At 40.5% G+C, this 26,141-nt stretch overlaps 2 protein-coding genes across 2 annotated transcripts in view; both read right to left on the bottom strand.

Moving 5' to 3' along the window:
• Window positions 1-9,289, bottom strand: part of LOC126424989 (ankyrin repeat domain-containing protein 65-like) — a 56,431-nt gene extending 47,142 nt beyond the window's left edge. The window contains exons 1-2 of the mRNA XM_050087887.1: window positions 9,154-9,289; window positions 5,115-5,236 (exon numbers count right to left, since the gene is read on the bottom strand). The gene's annotated coding sequence lies outside the window, so the exon portion shown is untranslated. The remainder of the gene's footprint in view (window positions 1-5,114; window positions 5,237-9,153) is intronic.
• Window positions 1-26,141, bottom strand: part of LOC126424985 (serine/threonine-protein phosphatase 6 regulatory ankyrin repeat subunit A-like) — a 332,104-nt gene that overhangs the window by 230,769 nt on the left and 75,194 nt on the right. The gene's annotated exons all lie outside the window — the stretch shown is intronic.

The following is a 26,141-nucleotide window of genomic DNA, read 5'->3' as shown; positions in this document are numbered from 1 at the left end:
TCTTTGTTACAATAATGCATTCCCTCTGCTGTATATAGTAGCTTACCCCATTCCTGTTTTCTTTCATTATAATATCTACTCCTGCATTATCACTTTTTGGCTTTGTATTATGAACCCTTTACTTGCCTGAGCAGAAGCCCTGGTTTTCCTGCCACTGCACATTACTAATTCCCAGTATATCCACCTTCAACCTATCTATTCCCTGTTTTAAATTTTCTAACCTCTCTACCCAATTAAGAGCTAACGTTCCACACTCCAACCCACATACCCCAGTTTTGGTTTTCCAAGTGGCGATATCTTTCTTATTAGTCCCCATCCAGAGATCCGAATGGGGAACAATTTTACCTCCAGAATATTTTACCTGAGAGGATGCCATCAACACCAAACCATACAGAAGAGGTGCATGCCCTGGAGAAAAATAACTGCTGTAGTTTCCCCTTTCTTTCAGCCATTTGCAGTACCAGCACAGCACGGCCCATTACCAGGCCAGATCATTCAATCATCCAGACTGTTGCCCCTCGAACTACTGAAAAGTCTGCTGCCCCTCCTCAGGAGCCACACATTTGTCTGGCTCTCCACAGACATGCCTCCACTGTGGTTGCACCTACGGTACAGCTGTCTGTGTTGGTGATCACTGATGCACTCGAGCTGTCCACTTTGGTAAAGTTCAGGTCCACTGGGAGGAGACCATGTCTGCATTCCATATCAAAATACAAGATCTGAAGAATAAATACACTAATTGGTATTTCATCTAAAAGATGAAGAATGTGGAAGTGTACCTTATATACTATGTTTCTTTGAAAATCAGATTAGAAATGGAATTCACATTTTAGAGATTAAAAACTTTTGTTAGTTGCTCGTTACTGTATATTTAATATGGGAGAAGGTGGAGTTGCAATTTTTGTTAGAAACAATGTGGTGTATAAACCTCCATATTTAAGCAGATGTGTTGGACAGTATTTTCATGCATGTTGTATCAAGATATATTGTAACAGTTATTGTTCTGTCAATTTACAGGGCAACTGCTGGATATTTCAATGGTTTTCTGAAGCACACTGAATCACACTTGTTGCCCATGTGTAATTTGTTCACCATATTTGGTGACTAATGTGAACTTCCTAACAGATAATAGGAACTTAATGGATCTTTAATACCTGATGTGCTCTTACAATATAGTAAAAATGGTAGTCTCTCCAACAAGAGTAATAGCCAGTTTCAGTACTTTCATACATAACGAATCGATAGAAAAGATTTGATATTGTAATTTAACCCTCAAAAAATACACGAAAAAACAACAACAATGTACCACGAAGGAATTACACACTTTAGTCGCAAATTGATATTCGTACAGGTATCAAAGGAAGGTGGAAAACTGTTATCTTTAGCAGCTGATGGATGAATGTGTCATGCAGCAGTGCAATTTAACTGCACAGCTGGCAATGACAGTATACGGGGGGGGGGGGGGGGGGGGGGGGGGGGGGGGGGGGGGGGGGGGCATGTCGATACCAGGGCACAAAGTCTTTGTGAATTTCATCCCGTGTACTCAGCTGAACAGTAACTATGCCTCACAGACAGGTTGCACAAACAATATGCACAGGTGTCAGCATTTGAGAGAGGATGTGTTGTTGGGCTCAAAGAAGCTGATTGGACTAATCATCAATTCACTCGACACTCTAATGAGAGCAATGGCACTATTTGACGATGTTGGCAGGAATGGGTGAACAATGGCCAACCACAGTGTCAAGAAGGAATCAGGTGACCTAGACATAACAACGAGAGAACTGTGCAATGCCCACAGAGGCACTCACAGCACCAGGTTCATCGTTATCTTCACTGTGACATGCAACTGGTGGTTCAGTGACTACCAGGCAGCTCAAAGAAGGGAGGCTGAGCTCACAACACCCCTGGTGTGGACTACCATTGACCTCTGTACAACAAGAAGTTTGTATACAGTGGTGTTGGTGACAATCAGCTTGGAACCTTATTGACTGGAGTAGAATAGTCTTTAGTGAAGAATCCCGCTTTGAACTGAACCCCAATGCCCAGTGAAGACTCGTGTGGAAATGTTCTGGACAGCAGTGGATACCAAGCAGACTGGTGCCCGCCATCTGGCCTGATAGCCCGGAGCGATGGTCTTGGGTGCCATTTCTTTTCATAGCAGGATCCCTTTTGTTTGCCATCTGCAGCACAGTGATACACTGACAATATTTTACACCCCGATTTTGTTGCCCTTCATGGCAAGCCATCCTGGGCTCACATTCCAGAAAGATAATGCCTACCTGCACACAGTGACAGCTTCTACTGCTTATCTTCATGCTTGTCAAAACTTATCTTGGCCAGCAAGGTCACTGGATCTCTTCCAAAATGAGAATGTTTGGAGAATTATGGGCAGGGCCCTTCCACATGCTCGGGATTTTGACGATCTGGACACAATTTGGCATGATATCCCTCAGGAGGAAGTCCAACAATTCTACCAATCAGTGGCAAGTGGAATAACTGCTTCTATAAGGGCCAGGTCTAGACCAATGCATTATTGACTTGCTCAGTTTTGTCAAGCTCTCTCTCATGAATAAATCATCCAATTTTTCCGACATTGTAATCATTTATATGTCTGTAAATGTACATCAGATCTATCAATTTCCACCCACCCTTTTTTTAGTGTATTCCAAATGGCCTTTCTGAGCATGATGGGCAGCTCCTCATCACTGATATAATAAATAAACAGAGCAGTAAATTTCATTTTGATAAACTTTAGGATAAACTACAGAAAACTTCTTGTGGGTTGATCTTGTGTGTATGATGCTATTGATATTACCTTGCAATTTAATATATTTATGAATGTGTTTACAAGTCTATTTGAAGAAATCTTTCTTAAAAAGGTACTGAGGGAAAACCTATTTAAATCAGTCTATAGATATTGTATTGTTACAGACATCAAAGTTTCTTGTAGTATGAAAAGAGAACTTTATGCAGCAGCTAAAACATCAAATCATCCAAATATGTTGGAAGAAAGCACTGGTTACACCCATATACAAAAAGACTAATAGAAGTGATCAACAAAACTACTGTCCAATATACCTGAGACCAGTTTGTTGTAGAATCCTAGAACATATTCCGATCTCAAATGTAATGAGGTATCTCAAATAGAATGATCTCCTCCACACCAAACAGCGCGATTCCAAAAATGTCAACTGCGTGAAGTTCAATTTACACTTTTCTCGCATGACACAATGAAATCTTCGGATCGAGGAACTCCAGGTAAACGCAATATTTCTCGATTTCCAAACAGCATTTGACTCAGTACTACTTCGGTGTTTATTATTAAAGCAAGATTGTATGGGGTGCAGTGTTGTCAAGTATTGAGAGCAGCGCAAGAAGTATCGACCACTGCAGAGGTACTACACAGCAATGTGGTAGCTAATGAGATACTAGGAAGAAGCTGTGTCTCCCATAGTTCCGAGGTGCCACCGCTGCACCTGTGCCGCGAAATAGTGTCACCAGACGCCAGCAGGGCAGTTCTGCCTGAGGTCAGATCCTTCCACCTCCAGAAAGGTACTATCGGAATAATGTCGTCATCCTACCTACTCGCCATGACACAGCCCGTGTCAACCATCGGGGACTGACGAGGCTTCTGTCTAGTGTGAACTGTGCCTACATGCTAGTGCTATCAGAACTGCGTCAACAAGTGTCTATGAAGTTTTGTTTTCTAGTGACTGTAGTGAAGAAACAGTATGGTAATTCTGAACACTTATCAATTTGCCACTCAGTAATTGTGGGTCATTTAGTGTGTTCTGCATCGCAAGTCCACATGTGCAGTTTCATAGCTACAGCCAAGCCTGATAAGAATTTTGTTATAATTAATAAAGTATTACTTATTCATCTGCCTAGTTAGCTGTGCAGTCTAACACACTGCTGCCCGGTGGATTAGTGTCAAGGTCCGGTGTACCGGCCAGTCTGTGGATGGTTTTTAAGGCAGTTTTCCATCTGCCTCGGCGAATGTGGGCTGCGATTGCTGTGCAAACGCTTTCTCCACGTATGCATACACCGTCATTACTCTACTAAGCAAACATTGGGGTTACACTCGTCTGGTGTGAGACGTTCCTGGAGGGGGGAGAGGGACGGGGGGGGGGATGTGTAACCCTGGGTTCGGCGTGGGGTGAATGGATTGCTGTAGCCAGTTGAGGGGTTGTGAACCAATGAGGGCTACGGTGGTGACGAAGCCTCTCCATTGTTTCTAGGTTCACAGTCCTGTACAATACAATACAATTACTTATCCAGAGTGTTTTAATTAGCTGAATTATTACTAGTCACCTCAGTGTTCAAGAAGTCAGACACAACAAGTAAAGTGACACCAAATGTGCAGATCGTGATTACGTTGCTGTGGCATATTGTGTAACAATCACTCTTGCAGCTGTGCTATTTTTCTGTTTGTGTGTGTTGTTACATTGGGTGTTCAGGATGTGTTTTCCACAATTGTGTCTTTAATGCAAGCTATGCAATTGCAGGGGCAAAGGATTGAATAGATATTACAAGCACTGCAAGAAATTATGGCAGCACCATGAACACAGCCCCAGCGATTTCAATTAGCAACAACTCAACAAATGCTTCAAGTGCCTAAATTGAGAAAGTTTCTGAGGCAAAGTGAAGACTGGGATGATTACAGTGTGCAGTTGATTGATCATTTTAATGCGTACAGCATAACAGGTAACCAGCGTATTTACCATTTTCTCTTGACCATAGGCTCAGATCTATTTCAGTTGGTGATGAAACAGTTTCCTGATTGCCAACCTCATGAGGTCCTCTATGACAAGTTAGTTGACAAACAGTCAAATCATTTTAAATCACAAATGCGTGCAGCAGCTGCTCATTATAAGTTGTTTAGATTGAAACAGCAGCCAGAACAGTCCTACAAACTAGGAAATATCACTTTCAGTGTTCTTATGGGTTCAGTTACAGCGACATTATGATGAGAGATGCAATTACCCAGAATGTGTCTGATTCCGTATTTCCGCTGCCATACGAAAGCTCCAAACTGTGACAGTACAGTATTGTCAGTTATTGAGTCACAAGACAGTGTCGAAATAACTGAGCACAATTTCATGATTTTTACGCACCTGCAATATCTGGTGCCAGAAGCAAGACAGTTCAGGAGATACCCCCTCCTCCATTCCGGTCGGATGTCGTCTGATGTCTAGATCACATTCTAACCAATCGTACCATCGGGCCGCAGCGCAACCTGCACAATCACAGAAGTCCTGCCTGTGTTGCTTTCACACACACAATAGGGCATTTAATTATAGATGGTGTTAGGCAGCGTTCACATTCCATGTCAGACAGTCATTATAATGAGGTGCATGTTGTGTCTGCTGCACAACAGTCCACAGATCCTGTTGCTGTTTCACCAGATTGCAAAGATACAAACACCGAACATGTCAATCACCAATCCAATAAATTGTATGTTCAGTTGCGTTATTCCCCCACTCTGAAGATTTGATGGAAAACTAGGTCAGGGTCATTTCTTTTCAAAAATTGGAGGCCTATCTGTAGCTACTTTTGGATGACGGGCCAAAGAAAATTTTTGTGATCAACACACACAAGAGATAATTCCTGTTCCAGCGATTACCGTTCAGATATTTTCCACAGGTACCATGAGTAAATTACAGCATGAGTACCTTCTTTCTCTGACTATTCAGATGGTATAGTTATCTCTGGTTTTATGCCATCAGAATGCTTACAAAATTTAAAGATATTGTTTCTAGTGTTGCCTCAAGTGAGACTGATGTGCAACCATTCTAAGAGCTCCTCCATTGCCGACCCTTTCTATTTTCCTTCATGAGATGGTGACAGAGCTGTATCCAGATTATTTTCTCTGAGTAACATAAAATGATTAGTGAGCACATGTATCCATGCATCAATGTTAAGTGTATGCTATAGCGATGAGATGTATTTTTCAGATGTTAGCAGTGTCACACTGATGAGAGGAAGAACAAGTAACATAATTTATTATGTGCTAGCTTTAGTATTAAAGATAATATGGAATGGTAATACAAGTTTATAATGAGTAATTTAATCACAAGGATTGCTGGCTACAAAAAAAGTTGAGTTCTTCAAAGATTAGCTAGAATGAGAAACAGGTACTTAGTAGATGGCGATGAAATAAAACCAGGCAACAAGCAGGAGTAAAAATGCATTAATTCACACAAAGATAAAATAAATAAATAAATAAAAAATAAAATAAAACAAAAAAATAAAAAGAAAAGGTATTGCTTCTTAAACAGGATGCTGTGTCCTCATAGACTTAAGAGCCAAAGAAACTGGTACATCTTCCTAATATCATGTAGGGGCCCCACTAGCATGCAGAAGTGCTGCAACATGATGTGAAATGGACTTGACTAATGTCCGACGTAGTGCTCGAGGGAACTGACACCATGAATCCTGCAGGACTGTCCATAAATCTGTAAGAGCACGAAGGGGTGGAATCTCTTCTGAACAGTACATTGCAATGCATCCCAGATATGCTCAATTATGTTCATGTCTGGTGAGATTGGTGGCCAGCGGAAGTGTATAAACTCGGAAGAGTGTTACTGGATCCACTCTGTAGCAATTCTGGACATGTAGGATGTTGCTTTGTCCTGCTGGAATTGCCAGAGTCTGTGGAATACACAATGGACATGAATGGATGCAGGTGATCAGACACGATGCTTATGTATGTGTCACCTGTCAGAGTCATATCTAGACATATCGGAGGTCCGACATCACTCCAACTACACATGCCCCACAGCATTACAGTCTCCATCAGCTCGAACAGCCCTGCTGACATGCAGGGTCCAAGGATTCATGAGGTTGTCTCCATATCCGTACATGTCATCCATTTGATACAATTTGAAATGAGACTCATCCAACCAGGCAACATGTTTCAAGTCATCAATATTGGAATGTCAGTGTTCACAGGCCCAGGTGAGGCATAAAACTTTGTTTCATGCAGCCATCAAGGGTATACCAGTGGACCTTCGGCTCTGAAAGCCCATATCGATGAAGTTTGTTGATGGTATAGCATTGAAATCTACAGCAATTTATGGAAGAATTGCACTTGTGTCATGCTGAATGATTCTCTTCAGTAGTCGTTGGTCCCATGCTTGCAGGATCTTTTTCTGGCCACAGTGATGCTGTGTCACATCGCTCGTGCACCAACTATAATACCACATTCAAACTCACTTAAATCTTGATAACCTGCCATTATAGCATCAGTAAATGATCTAACAACTGCACCAGACACTTGTCTTATATAGGAATTGCCAACCACAGTGCCGTGTTCCGCCTGTTTACATGTCTCTGTATTTGAATATGCATGCCTATACCAGTTTCTTTGGCACTTCAGTTTATATTTGGCATGGTAAGAAATATGGTAGGTTTACTAAGGAAAGAGGACCTACATCTTTGTTAAGGGAAGAATATTATACAGAGAGACACTATCTCTGTGGTGAAAGGGAAAAAAGTGTAGTGAAATAGAAGTATGTCTGAGGCAAGAGGTGTGTGATGTTGTGATGCAGGTGTGGGAACAACTAACCAAAATTAAATAATATCAGTGTTAACACAAAGCACTTTATTAAACTATTGATGACACAGATGTAACACACCTTAAAACACACATTATGCAAATGAAGTACACAAAGACACAGGCAGGAAAAACAGCACAAAGAGCGCCAAACACAGTTGTCAAAAGTATCCCAAAGTGAAATTCCCTGATTTTCAGAAAGAGTTTTAGCATTTTAACCAGACAAATTTTGAGATCTCAAGCTAAGTAAACAAGTAAGTTGACAAAAAAATATATATATAACGACTTCTGTATTTCTGAACGTGTTTTTAACTCCAATTTTCAATGAACAGCAAACTATTGCCTCCTTTAAAGGATTTTTGATCTGAAGGGCAAATAAACATTTGTAAAAGCCAGTTTTAGTTACAGAATTTCTCTGTTTATTGAGTTAACTTGAACTTTGAATTAACACCAAGTTTTGCTCCTCCAATACCGGATTTGTGAACTTTCCAGGCAAGATTACATGAAAGGAATATGTTGTATAAAATAACACTAAAGCTAAACTACAACTAACTGAGCAGGACTCAGGGGCCCAATGGTACCGACAGAATGCCGCATCACTAGAAGCAAATATGGAGGGGCATGTGGTCAGCACACCATTCTCTTGGTCATTGTTAGTTTTCAAGACAGGAGCCTCTACTTCTCAGTCTAGTAGCTCCTCAATTGGTCTCATAAGGGCTGAGTGCATCCTGCTTGCAGATTGGACAGCCAGTCATCCAAATACTAGCAAAGCCTGACAGTGCTTAGGTCTGGTGATCTCACAGGAACCAGTGTTACCACTGTGGAATGGCCAACAGCATTTTTTGCAAATTATCTTGAATGCCAATATTTATCATTTGGGATCCACGTCAGGAAACAAACACCTGTTGCAGGAAAGTTGGGGCAATTTGCGGCATTTTTGTATGCAGAGACTACATTTTGGCTTTACCGCTATCTGTGCCTTCTTTGATTAACACTGAATAAATTTCTAGACAGGCTGCTATGATCTTAACAGGTTTGTAAGGTTCATATGACAGTGTTTGGGGAATTTAAGGGACAATCTTTTGAAGAATGATGACCTTGTTCATGTGGAACCTAACTGATAAGTTTAAGAAGCTAGTAATTGTGAAGAAAACTGAGCAAAAATTCTGTTAGCGCCGTATAAAATGTCTTGTACAAGGACCATGGGAATTAAATATGAGAGACAAAGCATGTAAGTAGTAACTGTTTCCTCATTCCACCAATGAATGGAATACGACAGACAGTCAAAAACACTGAGCCTAGTATTATCTGATACAGTAAAAGTAAAAGCAACCAAATTTTTCTTAAACTTACATTTTTTACAAATGTCCAAAGTGTAACTCCTGAAAAATGAAAATCAAGATAAAATGTTCAGGCAAGTGACAACTTGCTATGAAGCATACAAGTTGCCATTCTTCTCCATTTTATTTGGAAATGAAAAGTGAATGCCTTAACTTACTGTTCAGGAAAGAGTACCTGATGCCCCATATTTTACAGTGACACACATAGTATAGATGTCAGTGATTTCCCTCAAGTTGCCTTTTACGATAGTCACTAACCTGGTTGTTGCAAGCAAGTGACTGAGTTCCACGAATTCTTCAGCATTGTTTCGCACTGCCTCCGCCCATCCTTCAGTGCCCATCACCTTGGCAAGATTAGCCTTGAGGAAACACCCAGCAGTTTCCTTCAAATGTGGGCAGGAGTGGCGCAATGCGAGCAATGCAGTCGACACGACGTTTTCCACAGACAGATCTTCGACCAGCTGCAGTTCGCACTGTCCCTTCAAGTCGAGAATGCAATACTTGTCTGCAGCCACCAAGAGCTGTGGCGCCATAATGCAGAGCTGCGGAGTGCTATCTTTGTAAATAAACAGCAGCAGCTGCTGCAGCACCTTCGGCTCAACATCTGTGACTACAATGCGGCAGTTGCCGGTCTCCATCTCGTTGTGAGCGAGCATTGCAGCCAACACTGGGCTTTTGGCCACCAAAACAGACCTGTGTACTGCCAGCTGTGTTTCTCCCGCCACCAATGTTACGAGTGCCACATCCCTGGCTTCTAGGAGAGCACTGAAGTCACATGCTGAGGTTTTCGAATTCCCATTTATCTCCAACATCTTGGCTGAACCTGAAACACTAAACACAGAAAGATTATGCTGTTACTAGTCCTTAGAAAGTAAACCTCCAATAAATGAACTCATGTTAAAGAATCTGTAACACACAGTTGTGGCTTATTAATATCTTCTTGGGTTTCCAGTAGTTAGAATGTCACCAGTTTTTGGTTAAGTTCTTCTCAGCCATTGGACTTTTTCTTTTAGATCTGTCCTACAATGTAACTTGTATAACCGATTAACAAACAACACAATATTTATGTCCCATGTACCCTTTAACCTTGCTATGGCTGAACTAAATTCTACGTTGTTTTTTTTTTTTTTTTTTTCAATGTTTTACTTCCAATCACTTTTTTATACACTGAGGAGACAATGCCATAGGACAGCAATATGCACATATATAGATGGCAGCAGTATAATGAGTATCATATGCATAAGATATAAAAGGGCAGCGCATGTGTGGAGCTGTCATTTCTACTCGAGTGATTCACACGAAAGGGATTCCAATGTGATTATGGTCACATGACAGGAATTAACAGACTTTGAATGCAGAATGGTAGTTGGAGCTAGACACTTGGCACATTTCATTTCAGAAATCGTCAGGGATTTCAGTATTCCGAGATCCACAGTGTCAACGAGCGTACTGAGAATACCAAATTTCAGGCATTACCTCTCACCGTGAACAATGCAGTGTCTGATGGCCTTCAGTGCTGAAAGACTAGCAGCACTGCAGGAAATAACAGCAGAAATTAATGTAGGACATACGACGAATGTATCCGTTATACAAAGGCAGTGAAATTTGGCATTAATGGGACGATGTCAGCTAGTAGCACAACATCACCTGCATCACTTCTCCCAGACTAATCACTGCATTGATTGGACCCTAGATGACTGGAAAACTGTGGCCTGGTGAGATAAGTCCCAATTTCAGTTGGTAAGAGCTGATGGTGGGGTTTGAGTGTGGTGCAGAACCACTAAGCCATGGATCCGAGTTGTCAACATGGCACTGGGAAAGCTGCTGGTGTTTACATGGGATAGACTGAGTCCCTTGGTCCAAATGAACCAATCATTGACTGGAAATATTTATGTTCGGTTACTTGGAGACCATTTGCAGCCATTTGTGGACTTAATGTTACCAAAATCGATGGGATTTTTATGGATAACAATGCACCATCATTATACGCCACAATCAGTTGTGATTGCTTTGAAAAACATTCTGGACAATTCAAGTGAATGATCTGGCCTCCTAGATCACCCAACATGAATCCCACTGAAAATTTATGGGACACAACAGAGAGGTCATTTCGTGCATGAAACACTACACTAGGAACACTTTCACAAATAGGGATGACTATAGACACAGAACGGCTCCGTATTTCTGCAGGGGACTTCCAATGACTTTTTGAGTCCATGCTGTGTTGATTTGTGCACCATGTTGAGCAAAAGGAGGTCTGATATGATATGAGAAGGTATCCCATGACTTTTGTCACCTTAGTGTATTATGCCATACCAGAAATCATTTACAGTCATAATGAGAGATACCCTGTAGAGAGCTATTTGTTGTCAGTTTTCTTAAATGTGTTCTAACATTGCTGAATATAGAATAAACAGAAATTAGAAAGAAAGCAACTCCCTCCTCAGTTATGATAAATAGTTGCAGTTTACCTTCTATTTGTAACTAATATTTATTTGACAATGGAAAGTCCATCTTAGAAAATCAACAATATTATGAAAAGGACAGATTGCTACTCACCATAAGGATGACACATTGAGTGGCAGACAGGTACAAACTAAAGACCATTCTTCGTGCCTCCCTGCAACTCAACATGCACGTTCGTGGTTAGGAGCAATCTATCCTTCTCATTATGTTGTCAATATTTGTTTGAATATATTGATATTTTTCAAATAAAATAGTTACCTACATCATTTTTACAACACATACCTATTTTGAGCAGCCTTGCAAGGGACACTGCTACTTGGCAAGAAGCTAACAGAATTTTTCAATTTCTGAAAGTAAATATTCATTTAATTGGTAGAAAGAGTGGCTAATGAGATATTATTCTTTTGAATGGGTAAGTATGCCCAACTTCTTGAGTTATGTTAGATGGGAGCTTGGTGGATATCTCTCACCGGAGTTCACAGTTCCATTCAGAAAACTTGACAAGGAGGAAAAGTCAATATGGAAATTAGTTTTATGAGTTGTATTGTGATTGCGCAAATTACAGCAGAGACTAATTTTTACTCCCTTTGTAAGCCTTTGCCAGAAAAGTTCCAGGGCTGGTATTGTTTATTTCTGAGTTTGCAATACTAAAAAGGAACAAATGTCGTTCTTATGTTAGCTGGTATGTGCGTGTCCTCGAAATTACCTCGGCCATGTTTCTTTGTAAACTCACTAGGTGGCAGGGCTGTGTTTAACAACATACTGTTTGGGTCTTGGCGCATTAGTTATAGTGACACAACAGATGCTGACTGTGAGCAAAGAGCAAACATTAAGTTCTGTGTTATGCTCAGGAAAATCACTAGTGAAGTGTGGACAATGGTTAAGCAAGTACGTGCAGGTGAGGCACTGTCAAGAAATCATGTTTCCAAGCAGCATGAAAGGTTTTGTGAAGACAGATATTCTGTGCAAGATGATCCCACAGCTGGTCCTATCTAAAATTAATAATGATAGGAAAGTGGAGTGTGTAAGGCAATTATTGCAAGAAGACTGTCACATAACTGTGAGTGCGATATCAGAAGAACTTAATTTTGAATCATGATGTGTGTCATAAGATTTTACGTGAAGATTTAGGGACACAGAAACTCAATGCAAAACTCATCCTCACACAATAACAGACGAATGGGAAGAGAAAAGACAAAGAATTTCTGCTGAACTACTGGATAGAGCTAGTTGTGATACCACATTTCTGTAAACGGTTATTGCTGGCGATTCTACGTATGTAACTTAAGTGTTATGCCATTGATGGCACCATTCTTGCACTGATCTCGAGGGTCTCATTAACGGGCTATATCCCATATATGAAAGTAACCTCAAAATGAGAGAATATAACATTTGAAATGTCACAGGAATCTGTACTTAGACTACATAAATAGTATTCTAGAGGCTTTAAAGAGCAGTTCAGATACTTTCCGGTAACAGCATGACATCACCAGCAACACCTTCCCTGGTCTCATGACCATATCGGTTGGACCCTAGATGACTAGAAAACCACGGCCTGGTCAGATGAGTACCATTTCAGTTGGTAAGAGCTGATACTAGGATTTGAGTGTGGCACAGACCCCAAGAAGCCATAGACCCAAGTTAACAACAAGGCAGTGTGCAAGCTGGTGGTGGCTCCATAATGGTGTGGGCTGCATTTACATGGGCCACAGAATGGAAATTGTTATGTTCGCCTACTTGGAGAACATTTGCAGCCATTCATGGACCTTATGTTCCCATACAAAGACAGAATTTTTATGGCTGACACTGTGCCACATCACAGGGCCACAATTGTTTGTGATTGGTTTTCAAAACATTCTGGACAATTTAAACCAATGATTTGGCCACCCATACCATCCAACACGAATCCCCTTGAACATTTACGGGACAAAGCTGAGAGGTCAGAGCGTGCACAAAATCCTGTACCGTTGTAATGGATCTGGGAGATTTGTTATTTTCTACCGGGTTTGTCGATACCAAATTGTAAATGTTTTCTTATATTTTTGTCAGAATTTTTTTATTGTAATTTGCCTTATTTTATGCTAATTTACTTATATTTTTGAGAGTGACAGCATATTGATTACTATTAGTAAATGTGATGAAGAATATCAAAGAGACTGATTACAAGTGGAAGCTTGTGTGTTGTGTAAAATGTCTTTGATGCTGGAGCCGTCTTTGACTGTAGTCAGTCGGCAAAGAACTCTTGGTGTGTGTTGGCGGTAGAACAGTGTGCAGGTCGCCGTCATAATAATTTGGAAGTGAACAGAAAAAAATGAATTGTTACTACTTTTTTTATATAAACTTTAAGAAGAAACCACATTTGAAGAAATGGTATTTGAAGCACCGAAAATGAGGCAAATGCATTGAACCAGGTCATTTCTGCAGCCGACAAAACTGCAGTGTGGAATCATACTTCCAGTAGACAACTGAAGCCAAGACAAATATCGCCTTGTAAACATTTCACAGAAAAGGTACTGTCACGAAATATGCCAAATTTAAGTAAATAAAAAATAGTGAGCATATTTCAACTGGGGACTGTAGCCGGGATATTGTGTTCATGAGATCTTCAACAGTGCTACGAGGAAGAAAATTTTTGTGTGTTAATACCAGTTTTTTCAGAATGTGTGTTACCGTATTTATGTTCATCGGGAAGTAAAAGTTTTGGAGAAGAAATGTTTCGGCAAAAAAATATAATTTTCGACAGAAGAAGTAATTTCAAGAATTTTGGTCAACAATCACATGGATGGAAAACGTGGATTTGCAACAGTAGAAGAGTGTTCCAGATAAGTCACGAAACACTCGTATTTTGTTAAAACAATCTTTTTATCTTGTTTTGTATTGTTGTGTAAAAATTTTTTTTCTTCACAATGACTTATGAGATTTTCGAGAGTATTGTGCCTGAAGTAGAAAGTAGTAATTTAATAGACTTCGAAAATCAAGACAGGTCAAATGAAACAGAAAGAACCGATCAATTTGATTTAAAAAGTTTTCTTGTAAATTTCACGAAAGTTATTAAACAATCAGTTGACGACAATAAGACTTACTGGGATGAAAAAATTGATAACATTTTGTTGCAAGTCCAAGCAGTCAGTACCCAAGTGGGTGATCTTTCGAACAGAGTTGGCAGTGTTGAGGAAAAAATTGAATCTGTGGAAGCAAATGAAATTGATGCTAAATTGAGCGATGAAATTAATGCTGTAAAAAATGAGTTACTGGCAGATTGGGAAAGAAATTTAATTGATTTTAATAAAAGAGGAAATTAAAAATTTGGATGAGAACACAAAAGTTTTAGTAAAAAATGTACAACAAGAAACTGACAATCGTTTGGTTACTCGAGAAAATAAAGTAGAATGCAATGATTTAGAAAACAAAAATCTGTCAAAGAAGTTAGGGAAAAAATTGAAAGTTTGGACAATGAATTTCAAAGCAAAAAACACAATGTCAACACATGCAATCTTGTATCTAATATTCCAGTGAAGCACTTTTCGGTAGATGGACCCTTACATCCCGTTGATTTTATACAGTATTGTAAGGATTGTTTTTTACCTCACTCACCAGATATGAAAATTAAATTTGTGAAAAAATTCTTGGAAGGGGAAGCTTTGACTTGGGCAAACCAGATTGTAACTGTGGGGATGACCTGTTCAGAATTTGAATCAAAATTTCTGGAAAATTTTTGGGATGATCTTAAACAAACTAGAATCAAAAGTGAATTTTTGAATGGGAGAAACTATAGAGAATCAGATGGGAGCATGAAATAATTTTGCAAAAGTGAACTTCAAAAAACTTATTCATTTAACAAAACCTTTGGATGACTTGATCAAAATTGATAACTTAAAGAGAAGATTGCCATGAGCAATGCAGTTGAGTTTAGTTCATTGTCCTGATAGTAATGTTGAGCAGTTTCTCAATTATATTGAAAAGTTGGATAGGGTAACAACAAGAACACACAGTGGGTTTACTCAGAAAGGTAATGGTCAAAATTGGGGAAATGATAACTTTCAAAAAAGGGAACAAAACAATTATCATGGTGTCAGTCAAAATTCAGGGGGATATAACAATTTTCAAAAGAAGGACCATAATTTTCATCCAAAACAAGAACGACATTTTTGCGGAAATAATCAACAAAACAGAGAACACTTTAGGGATCAAAATCACAGAAATTTTGCTAGAGATTAGTACAACAGAAACTACCAACAACCAGGTAATGTTTGGCATAGGAATGGGAATAGAAATGTTGATCAGAGACATTGGCAGAACCACAATCAGCAGTTCAAACAGGAACCAGTTGTAATTCAGGAAATAAAAAACGAGTAGACGCCCCCTTGAAGGTCCGCAAGGTTGAGGCCGAAGGTGAGCATGATGAAAGGATCAATGGATGTGACTATCATAAACCCAAACATGACAGTTCCAAACCTAAGCTATCACATGAGGTTATTAGTTCTTACTTATTGAAGAAATTTCAAGAGGAAAATAATGATGATATTGATAAAGATAAAATTTTCAGTACACAAGAACATACAGTAGATAAAAGTAATTGTGATTCATTTAACTTAACAGAGTTTTACACTTGGGCAGAAAAGAACAACACTTTGTTAGATGATATAATTTGTAGTAGTTCAGAGATGTGTCTGAATGAAAGAGAGAATGCATGCTGTGAGAATGAAAATATTGGTGAAAGGGATCTGGTAACTTTAGAAAGGGGAAATAATATTTTAGGGGATAATTCGAATGTGTATGACCTGAATATGTATAATGATAATGATGTTGATGATAAAGTTGATAATGATGGTAATGGTATTGATGATGATGTTGAGGAAAGGTGTTTCATTAGTTTAAATAGGGAGTTGGGTATACACATGGTTGAAAATGGATTAAATAGTGAGAATATTATAGAAATTCCCAGGGATGTTACCAGGACGAATAAGGCTCGCAAGCAGGGTGTATGTGAAAGTGTGAATTTTGATGTTGTTGGTAAAGAATCTGACTACACAAATAATGATGACCCATGTATAACTTCTAGCCTAAGTGAAACTTTTACAGATACTAATGACACACACACACATTTCTTATGAACAGTGAAACTATTTCTTTTGACAAGAACTTTAGAAAGATGCTTATTAATGTATGTGAAACTGTATGTCCTGAGTGGTGGAAAAAGATGAGATATTTTATTTTTGAAAAGCTGAAGGATAAGTACTTCAATAGTATACAATGTGATTTGGATGAAAATTCTTGGCTATCTGAGATAATAGAGAGTACTAATGACAATTTTGTATCTTGTGCAAATTTTATAACTGTGACAAATAATACATATAATGGTATACCATATGATTCTGATAAGTATAGGTTTGGGGAAATTGAAAGTGATTTATTACATGAGGATACAGGTTATGAGAAAAGTGATCAATTTTGCAGTCCTTATATAAAAGTTCAAATTGGGTCATGGATTGGTTAATGTTTAATTGATACAGGAAGTGAGATCTTAGGAATATCTAAAAGGTTAAGCAAGGAATTGAAAGCAGGGAAAGATAAGTTTGAAATGCCAGTTGTTGGGGTAAAGATAAAAGGTGCTATGGGAAGAGCAGTAAATTGGTAAAAAGCCAGGCTTTAGTGACATTTTTAATTGTAGACAAGTTGTTCACACATGGATGTTTAGTAATTCAGGAATTTAATGAGGATTTTCTTTTGGGTATGAATTGGATACTAAAAGTAAATACAGCATTTGATTGGGGTGGAAAAAAACTTTTGATAGAAACCAGTGAAAGGGAATACATGCAGACAAAATTTGTGAACACACCTGGTGATCAGAGTAATGGAAATTTTGACAGTATCAACTTACTAAAAGAAAATAGATATTGAAATTCATAGATTTGATACTGATGAAGTTGAATTTGGGAATTTAGTAAATTTGAAAATTTCAGAAACACAAAATTTATCTGGCGAGCAAAAACAACAGTTAGAAAATCTGCTGTGGGAATACAGTGATGTTTTCAGTGACATACCTGGTAGGGTAGAGGGTTATCAGTGTGAGCTTCAGGTAAAACCTCATGAACCATTTTTCATAAAACCATACAGTATTGCAATATCAAAAAGACTTGCTGTTGAGAAAGAGCTGAAAAAGATGGAAGGATGTAATATAATAGAAAGGAGTATCAGTGCATATAATAATCCCCTAGTAGCAGTTTCGAAAAAAGATGGTGGAGTAAGATTGGTTTTGTACTCTAGACACTTAAACAAAATTTTGTTCAGACAGACAGACCATCCCGAAAATATTGATGAGTTACTCTATAAATTTACAGATATAAAATGTATGTCAAGTTTAGATCTAACTTCGGGTTTTCATCAGGTACCACTGTCGGTTAATTCTAGAAAGTATACTGCTTTCTTGTACAATGGTAAGAGTTACCAATTTTGTGTTGTGCCATTTGGGTTAAATTCTTCTGTTTCCGAACTTCTAAGAGCTTTGGATCATATACTGGGGCAAGAACTTGCGTCTAAACTAATAATTTATGTAGATGACATTTTGGTTACAGGGCAAAATTGGGAGGAACATTTTTCGATCTGACCCCAGGAATGTGTCAATAAAGTTTCCCCTTCCTGGGACAATGAATTCACGGTGTTCTTATTTCAATTTCCAGGAGTGTGTGTGTGTGTGTGTGTGTGTGTGTGTGTGTGTCTATATATATATATATATATATATACACACACACACACACACACACACACACTCCTGGAAATTGAAATAAGAACACCATGAATTCATTGTCCCAGGAAGGGGAAACTTTATTGACACATTCCTGGGGTCAGATACATCACATGATCACACTGACAGAACCACAGGCACATAGACACAGGCAACAGAGAATGCACAATGTCGGCACTAGTACAGTGTATATCCACCTTTCGCAGCAATGCAGGCTGCTATTCTCCCATGGAGACGATCGTAGAGATGCTGGATGTGGTCCTGTGGAATGGCTTGCCATGCCATTTCCACCTGGCGCCTCAGTTGGACCAGCGTTCGTGCTGGACGTGCAGACCGCGTGAGACGACGCTTCATCCAGTCCCAAACATGCTCAATGGGGCACAGATCCGGAGATCTTGCTGGCCAGGGTAGTTGTCTTACACCTTCTAGAGCACGTTGGGTGGCACGGGATACATGCGGACGTGCATTGTCCTGTTGGAACAGCAAGTTCCCTTGCTGGTCTAGGAATGGTAGAACGATGGGTTCAATGACGGTTTGGATGTACCGTGCACTATTCAGTGTCCCCTCGACGATCACCAGTGGTGTACGGCCAGTGTAGGAGATCGCTCCCCACACCATGATGCCGGGTGTTGGCCCTGTGTGCCTCGGTCGTATGCAGTCCTGATTGTGGCGCTCACCTGCACGGCGCCAAACACGCATACGACCATCATTGGCACCAACGCAGAAGCGACTCTCATTGCTGAAGACGACAGGTCTCTATTTGTCTCTCCATTCACGCCTGTCGCGACACCACTGGAGGCGGGCTGCACGATGTTGGGGCGTGAGCGGAAGACGGCCTAACGGTGTGCGGGACCGTAGCCCAGCTTCATGGAGACGGTTGCGAATGGTCCTCGCCGATACCCCAGGAGCAACAGTGTCCCTAATTTGCTGGGAAGTGGCGGTGCGGTCCCCTACGGCACTGCGTAGGATCCTACGGTCTTGGCGTGCATCCGTGCGTCGCTGCGGTCCGGTCCCAGGTCGACGGGCACGTGCACCTTCCGCCGAGCACTGGCGACAACATCGATGTACTGTGGAGACCTCACGCCCCACGTGTAGAGCAATTCGGCGGTACGTCCACCCGGCCTCCCGCATGCCCACTATACGCCCTCGCTCAAAGTCCGTCAACTGCACATACGGTTCACGTCCACGCTGTCGCAGCATGCTACCAGTGTTAAAGACTGCGGTGGAGCTCCGTATGCCACGGCAAACTGGCTGACACTGACGGCGGCGGTGCACAAATGCTGCGCAGCTAGCGCCATTCGACGGCCAACACCGCGGTTCCTGGTGTGTCCGCTGTGCCGTGCGTGTGATCATTGCTTGTACAGCCCTCTCGCAGTGTCCGGAGCCAGTATGGTGGGTCTGACACACCGGTGTCAATGTGTTCTTTTTTCCATTTCCAGGAGTGTATATATATAACTTACCAAATGATAGCGCTGGCAGGTCGATGGACACACAAACATACACACAAAATTCTAGCTTTCGCAACCTATGGCTGCTTCGTCAGGAAAGAGGGAAGGAGAGGGAAAGACGAAAGGATGTGGGTTTTAAGGGAGAGGGTAAGGAGTCATTCCAATCCCGGGAGTGGAAAGACTTACCTTAGGGGGGGAAAAAGGATGGGTATACACTCCCGCACACACACACATATCCATCCGCACATACACAGACACAAGCAGACATTTGTAAAGGCAAAGAGTTATATATAAAACACTACACTATATATGTCCAATATCATTTTTTTTATTGTACAATATGTAAGCAAAATGAAATTAACATTAATATGGGGTACAAAAAAAAAAAAAAAAAAAAAAAAAAAAAAAAAAAAAAAAAAAAAAAAAAAAAAATTTAAATTATGAGAACCAGTTGGCACAGTGTGACCAAAGAAGCGGTTGTAGATATCTTATTCTAGCAAATGAGTTTTATCTTACTATTATTTTCAATCTGTATGCTGTATTTTAGAATATTTCTCATGTATGTTTTATACCATGTATATTTGTCATGTTAAATAATTTCTTTACTTGAATTTTTTGTGTATGAGATTGATGGGGAAGGATCATTGCAACAACAGCCAGTAACAAGTCCACAGATTCAGAGTCCAAATTTGGAAGACGTTATCAGACTGCATCTTTAATGTACTAGTTGTGTAATACAGATCCATTACTGAGTGTGGTCGGGATTTTGTTGTATATGTTCATAACAACAAAGGCCCTGGGGAGCAGTTGTAATGGATCTGGGAGATGTGTTATTTTCTACCGGATTTGTCGATACCAAATTGTAAATGTTTTCTTATATTTTTGTCAGAATTTTTTTATTGTAATTTGCCTTATTATATGCTAATTTACTTATATTTTTGATAGTGACAGCATATTGATTACTATTAGTAAATGTGATGAAGAATATCAAAGAGACTGATTACAAGTGGAAGCTTGTGTGTTGGGTAAAATGTCTTTGACACTGGAGTCGTCTTTGACTGTAGTCAGTCGGCAAAGAACTCTTGGTGTGTGTTGACGGTAGAACAGTGTGCAGGTCGCCGTCATAATAATTTGGAAGTGAACAGAAAAAAATGAATTATGTTACTACTTTTTTTATATAAACTTTAAGAAGAAACCACATTTGAAGAAATGGTATTTGAAGCACCAAAAAAGAGGCAAACGCATTGAACCAGGTCATTTCTGCAGCCGACGAAACTGCATTGTGGAATCATACTTCCAGTAGACAACTGAAGCCAAGACAAATATCGCCTTGTAAACATTTCACGGAAAAGGTACTGTCACGAAATATGCCAAATTTAAGTAAATAAAAAATAGTGAGCATATTTCACCATCAACACTTTTGCAGTTATAGATGGTTATAGAAACAACATGGCTCAACATTTCTGCAGGGGACTTCCAACGACTTGTAGAGACCATGCCATGATGAGTTGCTGCACTACAACAAGCAAAAGGAGGTCCGACACGATACTGGAAGGTATCCCATTCCAAATGTAAAGGACGATAAACACACAAGCACTGCTAACAATGTACTATGGTCAAGTTCATTCTCAAATGTCATATGGTATCCTGGTGTAAAAGGATAGAGGACTGGACAATACAGGTGCTAATGGAGTTTTGAATCTTTATTCTGCTTGTACAAGATACTTTAACCCCAGTTATTCTAGCACAGACACCCAGAATTTCGGACAGTGTTACACGGGAATTGATAGAGATAAAAGTAACTGACAATCTCATGAACCACAACATAGGGTGCCAGCTAAGCAGAGCCTGGGATCCTGCTCACGAATTGTTAAAGGAGAAATGTGGATAGCTGCAGCACTCCATGAATAGAAGAACTGAAGGTGTGAATATAGAAAACGATCCTCAGACAGAGTGCCAGGCTCTCTGGGCCAAAGATGGAACGTCCGGGAGCGGGTCTGATGGGTGCAGACTGCAGAGGGAACATCCAGAACCATAGCAGATTGAAAACGGAATGGCAACACTCCATAACATCGCACTGAGTGGGAATGAACTGCAGGGAGAAAGCGTAGCAACCCAGACAGAACTCCAAATGCACCAGGCCGAAGATGGAACACTCAGGAGCGGGTCTAGTGGGCGCAGACCACAGACGGAATGCCCAGAACTGCAGTGGATGGAAAATGGAACAGCAGCGCTCCAGCAAGTCACAGCGAGTGGGTGCAGATCGCAGAGGGAATGGCTGCAACCGCTGGTGAAGGGGGAAGGCCACAGACATAAAAACTGGACTAGGTCAACTCGAGGAGCAGTCTCAGGTCACACCTGATGAAGGTTATGAGCTACGTTACCGAAATATCGTGCAAGAACGACACTCATATCCAGTTCAAATGGCTATGAGCACTATGGGACTTAACTTCTGAGGTCATCAGTCCCCTAGAACTTAAACCTAACTAACCTAAGGACATCAGACACATCCATGCCCAAGGCAGGATTCAAACCTGCGACCGTGACGGTCACGCGGTGTTGTGCCCCCAGAATTTTATGAAAGTCTGGAGACCCTTGTGTTCCAGCCGTTTCAAACATGCGTTATTTTAAAGCAGGGCATAAGGATGAGCATGGGATACTGTACCCATTTATTGTTTGTGCAGGCAAAACTGGAAGGAAGAAAATTTGTCGGCACTGGCAAGTGTTCAGCGCGACCTGCCACGAATAAACACATATGACCCGGAAGCTCCGCGACCGGCTGCAAAGAGTAATGTAGCTTTGTATTGTTGAAAAACAAATGGAGTGACTTGAGATAGTGACTGTTTTAGTAGACGTTGAACTGCTGTTGAGAGTACATGGACTGGACGTGGATAGTCAGCCATGATAAAAGCTTATGTATTAATTGTGTTCCAAAATGTGTAATTAACTGATCTTGGGTGCCCGGTAATGTGTGGGCTTACGTCATAAAGTTTAGTTGTTTTTTTGTACAAAGTGGAAATGAATATGTTCTGGTGCATTTAATGATATTCCTGATATTCCATGAGTAGTGTATTTTTAAATAAGGAGAGAGAGAGAGAGAGAGAGAGAGAGAGAGAGAGAGAGAGAGAGAGAGAGAGAGAGAGAGAGAGAGAGAGAGAGAGTGAAAATTTCCCCTTCGTAGCAGTGAAATCTATGGAGAAGCATCCCGTGCTAGCTGAAGACATCAGCCCTGCAAGAAAACAGAACCAGCATTCTTCAACAAGTAAGTCCACGAAAACACTTAAGCTGTATAGAGGGAGCTTAACATTACACCGGGCCACTGCAGGAACGTGGCGACCATAAAGAAAGGACCTGAGGGAATAAAAAAAAGGAGTTGCCATAGCAACTGATAACAGCGAGGCTGAAGAACAATTCCATGATACTTATCTACATCTACATCTACATGATTACTCTGCAATTCACATTTAAGTGCTTGGCAGAGGGTTCATTGAAACACAATCATACTATCTCCATACCATTCCACTCCCGAACAGCGTGCGGGAAAAACGAACACCTAAACCTTTCTGTTCGAGCTCTGATTTTTCTTATTTTATTTTGATGATCATTCCTACCTATGTAGGTTGGGCTCAACAAAATATTTTCGCATTCCGAAGAGGAAGTTGGTGACTGAAATTTCGTAAATAGATCTCGCCGCGACGAAAAATGTCTTTGCTTTAATGACTTCCATCCCAATTCGCGTATCATATCTGCCACACTCTCTCCCCTATTATGTGATAATACAAAATGAGCTGCTTTTTTTTTGCACCCTTTCGATGTCCTCCGTCAATCCCACCTGGTAAGGATCCCACACCACGCAGCAATATTCTAACAGAGGACGAATGAGTGTAGTGCAAGCTGTCTCTTTAGTGGACTTGTTGCATCTTCTAAGTGTCCTGCCAATGAAACGCAACCTTTGGCTCGCCTTCCCCACAATATTATCTATGTGGTCTTTCCAACTGAAGTTGTTCGTAATTTTTACACCCAGGTACTTACTTGAATTGACAGCCTTGAGAATTGAACTATTTAGCGCGTAATCGAATTCCAACGAATTTCTTTTGGAACTCATGTGGATCACCTCACACTTTTCGTTATTTAGCGTCAACTGCCACCTGCCACACCATACAGCAATCTTTTCTAAATCACTTTGCAACTGATACTGGTCTTCGGATGACCTTACTAGACAGTAAATTGCAGCATCATCTGTTAACAACCTAAGAGAACTGCTCAGATTGTCACCCAGGTCATTTATATAGATCACGAACAGCAGAGGTCCCAGGACACTTCCCGGGGGAACACCTGATATCACTTCAGTTTTACTCGATGATTTGCCATCTATTACTACGAACTGCGACCTTCCTGACAGGAAATCACGAATCCAGTCGCACAACTGAGATGATACCCCATAGGCCCGCAGATTGATTAGAAGTTGCTTGTGAGGAACGGTGTCAAAAGCTTTCCGGAAATCTAGAAATATGGAATCAACTTGAGATCCCCTGTCGATTGCGGCCATTACTTCGTGCGAATAAAGAGCTAGCTGCGTTGCACAAGAACAATGTTTTCTGAAACCATGCTGATTACGTATCAATAGATCGTTCCTTTCGAGGTGATTCATAATGTTTGAATACAGTATATGCTCCAAAACCCTACTGCAAACCGACGTCAATGATATAGGTCTGTAGTTCGATGGATTACTCCTACTACCCTTGTTAAACACTGGTGCGACCTGCGCAATTTTCCAATCTGTAGGTACAGATCTATCGGTGAGCAAGCGGTTGTACATGATTGCTAAGTAGGGAGCTATTGTATCAGCGTAATCTGAAAGGAACCTAATCGGTATACAAACTGGACCTGAAGACTTGCCCGTATCAAGTGATTTGAGTTGCTTTGCAACCCCTAAGGTATCCACTTCTAAGAAACTCATGCTAGCAGCTGTCCGTGTTTCAAATTCTGGAATATTCCATTCGTCTTCCCTGGTGAAGGAATTTCGTAAAACTGCGTTCCATAACTCTGCTTTAGCGGCACAGTTGTCGGTAACAGTACCATCGGCACTGAGCAGCGAAGGTATTGACTGCGTCTTGTCGCTTGTGTACTTTACATACAACCAGAATTTCTTCAGATTTTCTACCAAATTGCGAGACAATGTTTCATTGTGGAACCTATTAAAGGCATCTCGCATTGAAGTCCGAGGCAAATTTCCATGTCTGTAAATTTTAGCCAATCTTCGGGATTTCGCGTTCTTCTGAACTTCGCATGCTTTTTCCGTTGCCTCTGCAACAGCATTCGGACCTGTTTTGTGTACCATGGGGGATCAGTTCCGTCTCTTACCAATTTATGAGGTATGAATCTCTCAATTGCTGTTGCTACTATATCTTTGAATTTGAGCCACATCTCATCTACATTTGCATAGCCAGTTCAGAAGGAATGGAGATTGCCTCTTAGGAAGGCTTCTAGTGACACTTTATCCGCTTTTTTAAATAAAATTATTTTGCGTTTGTTTCTGGTGCATTTGAAAGAAACGGTATTGAGCCTAGCTACAACGACCTTGTGATCACTAATCCCTGTATCAGTCATGATGCTCTCTATTAGCTCTGGATTGTTTGTGGCTAAGAGGTCAAGTGTGTTTTCACAACCATTTACAATTCGCGTGGGTTATCCAGAAATATCATGTTGATAAATGGTGAAATGTTTAAGGGAATCAAGAAAATCGCACAACGCTGCAGTTAGTCTCAAATTGCTGACGCTGCCGTCTACAAATGCTGACGCCGCTGCCACCGCACATCAACACCGATGTCGCATCACACCGATGCCGACGCCGTCGTCCACCTATGCCGACGCCGCCGTCCATCGACGCCGACGCCACCATACACTGGTGCTGACGCCGCCTTCCACCGACACCGGGTGAGCTACTACTGACCTTTTTTATTGTTTGTGAAGTGTGGGGTGTTGTGAAAATAAGTGAGTGTACTTTTAATGATAACTAGGTTAAAGGCAAAACAAAACACAATAGAAAAGGAAGATCAATCAGTAGAGTCTGTTGGGGCTATGGGAATTGAAAAACAGGAGCCAGATTTAGGCGAATTAATGAGGTTTGTCAAAGTGCAGCTTGAATCACAAAACACAAAACTAGAGGCTCAAGTTAATATCCTAAGTAATCAGATGCAAGAATGGAAAAAAGAATTGTCCGATTCCCTTAGTGAACAGACAAATATTTTATTTAAGGATTTAGAACAAAGAAATGAAGTCAATATAAAAGGATTAGTTCAAAAATTAGAATATGATGTAGACTGTAAGTGTAGTAATTTGGGAACACAATTTAATGAAAAATACGACTCTTTGAAAAATGTATGTAATGTTACATTTGATGTGGTCGAACAAGAATTAAATGTGCTAAAAACCAATGTCCAGAAACAAGATAAGTTGTTCCCCCTAGTACAGGTGCAAATTTCAGGGGTCAAATCATGGGTGGAAACTTTAGAACAGAACTTAAAAGAAAAGTTAATGACTGCAGAGCTTATACATTTGAATGGCTTAGAAGAACAAGTAGAAGA

The sequence above is a fragment of the Schistocerca serialis genome, chromosome 10, assembly GCF_023864345.2.
Source record: "Schistocerca serialis cubense isolate TAMUIC-IGC-003099 chromosome 10, iqSchSeri2.2, whole genome shotgun sequence".
NCBI classification, from domain to species: Eukaryota; Metazoa; Arthropoda; class Insecta; order Orthoptera; family Acrididae; genus Schistocerca; species Schistocerca serialis.
The sequence above is the reverse complement of the archived record's forward strand: the minus strand, read 5'-3'. Positions and strand labels throughout refer to the sequence as shown.